This window comes from Schistocerca serialis, chromosome 2, assembly GCF_023864345.2.
Source record: "Schistocerca serialis cubense isolate TAMUIC-IGC-003099 chromosome 2, iqSchSeri2.2, whole genome shotgun sequence".
NCBI lineage: Eukaryota > Metazoa > Arthropoda > Insecta > Orthoptera > Acrididae > Schistocerca > Schistocerca serialis.
In genome coordinates, this window is record NC_064639.1 from 675,775,180 (window position 1) to 675,778,756 (window position 3,577).

The window sequence follows — 3,577 nt, forward strand, 5'->3', positions numbered from 1 at the left end:
CGTGCTACTCTAAACTAAACTAAAACTAAACTCCTCCAGAACAGGCCATGAAGGCCCAAAGGTACCGGCCGGCCGCCATGTCTTCCTCAGCCCACAGGCGTCACTGGTTGCGGAAGTGGAGGGGCGTGTGGTTAGCACACCGCTCTCCCGGCCGTATGTTAGTTTTAGAGACCGGATCCGCTACTTCTCAATCAAGTAGCTATTCAGTTTGCCTCACAAGGGCTGAGTGCACCACGCTTGCCAACAGCGCTCGGCAGACTGGAGGGTCACCCATCCAAGCGCTAGCCCAGCCCGACAGCGCTTAGCTTCGGTGATCTGACGGAAACCGGTGTTACCACTGCGGCAAGGCCGTTGGCGCCATGCTACACAATGTTGACAGTGATTTGCATCGTGCTTTCATTATTCAGGTCCAAGAAAAGTTGTTTTGAACTACCTAAAGTGGATGAACGAAAAAGCATTTTCAAAGCTTTTCACACAAACATTGCAACCAAGAACGAACAAGATATCTATCTCTAAGGCCTCATGGATCCACAGCCGATCGCGTGACGTCGGAGCAGGAAAGGTGAATCAGCTTTCGAAAAGATCTATCAGTGGAAGTGAAGAGCTGTTTAAGGAAATTCCCTACCGATGGCCCACTCGAGACGCCCAACCAAATGAGTACAGTGATTAAACAACGATGCTGTTTCTTGAATGTTTTTGGTTTGTCTTGAGGTGTCTCTCAGACTTTCAATCGTCTTTTCACATAATAAACGTTCCACTTCACTTGAACAATGTTGGTTTGTCATAAAAACATTTGTTTTCCCAGTTCATCGGAAAAACCAAAGAAAATTGACTTGATTCCTTCCTGGCATTTTAAAAGTGCAGTATTCCTCGACCTTTAAAAACGTCTCTACAATAGAGAACTTGAATTAAAATCGCCTGGTTCCAAACGAACGTGCCGCCCAATTGAACAATTCGCCAATATTTTCGGAATGAGACAGTTCTGTTCGTTTTACTGAAAGTTGGCCTCTTTAACATTCACCGATTCAATTACATCTTCGCTTTTCCTTTTCTTTTAGAAAAATCTGAAGAAGCCTTAACCATTCGTAACGCGGTATTTATAATAACAATAACTTTGCAACCGAGAATATCTCTTTATATATCTATGAAAACCGGTTGCTGTATCAACCAGCCTGTCATGAAATGGGATAAGCTCTCTATACCTGAACAATGTAAGTAATGTTAGCATAGATCAAAGACGTAGAATTCTGCAACAGGGTCTTCCTGAAGAATATAATTTCCTTAACCCTGAGGTATCCTGGTATTTAAGATAAGGAACTGATGCGATGGTAATATAGATAATAAATAGATGTAATACCTTGGTTTAAGTGTTTTGGGTGTTGTTCCTTTTTTATGTTGTACCAGCTAAGTACCGGGAGTTGCCTGGGTGTGTATTTATTCCAATACTCTATTAGTCCATCTTCTCCTTTCCCTTCGTCCATCTCGTCCTTCACATCCTCTCTGTCCACTATCTCCTCTCCCTCTTTCTGTGCACCTCCTCCAAGCCTCCTCGCACCCCACCGTCTGCACATCTCCTCCTCTCCCCCTATCCATCCATGTCCCTCTCCCCCTCTCTTTGTCCATCTCCTCGTCTTCCCTGGCTATGTCCCTCTCCTCCTCCGTCTCCTTGTTCTCCCTCGTGTCTGTCCATCGTCTCCTCGCCGTCTCTCTCTCCGCGTCATCATGCTCACCTTAACAGGGGGTTGGTTGTTCTTACCCCCACACTATTTCTGTCCAGTTCGTAACAAATATGTGTACCAAATTCCGTTGAAATCGTTCCAGGGGCTTAAAATTAGCTTTCTATCTGTGGCTTTGCCCGAGCAGACACATGTCAAATATATTTCACATATATGTAACTTATTTCACACGTATCTGTTCACATATTTCACTTGCAAATTTCGCCGTACAGTTTCATTTTCACGCAGCTCAATGTTTATGACGTCGCATCTCCTGAATTATGCGCTGTACAACTGTATAACTTTGCAGGTACACCCAGTGGTATATGTGGCTACTGTTTGTGAAATGTGTATCGAATAGAGTTAGCAGTAAAGAAATTATAAATTAAAATGTCACGCATGACGCGGTAGTTTTTCACGCATCTCAGTATTTGACGCCATATCTCCTGAAGTGGGTGTCATGCAATAATATAGTTTTGTAGGTACATTCAGCGGCATATGCGACAGTGTCTGCCAAAAGTGTTTCGAATAGAGTTAGTAGTAACGAAGTGAAAAATTTAAACGTCTCGCCTGATGCTGCAGTTTTTCACGCATCTATGTGTTTTACAATGATATATTTTTCTAGGTGCATTCAGTGATATATGCAAATACAGTCGTCAATATGTGTCGCGAATACAGTTAGTAGTAAATAAGTAGTAAACTGAAACGTCATCCTTCATGCGGCAATTTCACTGCATGAATAGCAAAAAGGTAGTAACCTTTCTTCTTTTCATCATTCGGGGAGGGGGGATTCTCAGCGGGGAAAAGTTTCGTAAGGGTTTGAAATTATGTGTAAAGTTTGTCGCAAATCACTAAGTCCTGCCTTTCTCAAATACTGGGTGAGTATAGTATGGGGCAGAGGTTCCCAAACTTTTGTTTGTCACGCCCCCCTTCTGCCGAAAAGAAACTTCCGTGCCCCCCCCCCCCTAAAAAAATAGAGATTTTTATTAATTATCAAGAAACTATTGAAAAATTTGTGATGGCGACGTGATGTAACATGGTGGGCTATTAATGTATCGAGTCGCAGTTATTACGTCATCAGTCTAGTCTAGTGATTATAAGCCACTCCTAAAGTAAAGTAAACAAGGAAAAATAGTTGCGACCTTTGCACATTAGTGGGTGCGAGCCATTATTTTAAGTTGAGTGTAGCTTATTACTTTCACTCATTATCAAAAAAGTCACTCAGTCACGGTGTTAACGAACATCACTGATTTGTACGCCTATAGCGCTCCCCATTGTCTTTGCGCATAGGTTGACATTTATGTCAACGCCGACAGTTACCGAACGGCGACCAAGGCCCATTTCGCAGAACCAGACAAAAAGTAAAAAATAAGTTTTACAAAATAATTTTGCAGACTACACAGAACTTTAAAAAATATCACTAAAACAACTTAGTTACCTTGATTACATTCCCTTGCTGCACACCATTTCTTCACCAGTATACGATTTTAGGACTACTCTTCGCTTGCCATATCTACGATAAACTTTCGTTGTGTCTTCATCCAGAAGAAATACTATTATTAGTTGAAATAACATACCACACGTAACATCAGAATCCATAAGGATCACACACAGTATTTATATTTCAATCAGATTCACTATGTTTATTTTATATTGTTTCTTCGAAATATTTTTTTGTAATTTTACAGTATTACCTACATGTAAGGATAGTTAGCAGGAAAATAACAAGTTCTCTTATAATTTGACGTATTTATTATAAAAATATTATTTCCACACACATATGGCAAGAAACAAACAAATAAATAAATGTGAAGGATGAGCTTGCATACTTTTTACAAGATTTTGAATTCTTGGCTGAATAG

The 3,577-nt window shown here is 41.0% G+C and overlaps 1 pseudogene; it reads right to left on the minus strand.

Annotated features, from left to right (window-relative positions):
* Nucleotides 1-238: 238 nt before the first annotated feature.
* On the minus strand, nt 239-356 carry LOC126458963 (5S ribosomal RNA; annotated as a pseudogene).
* Nucleotides 357-3,577: the final 3,221 nt, after the last annotated feature.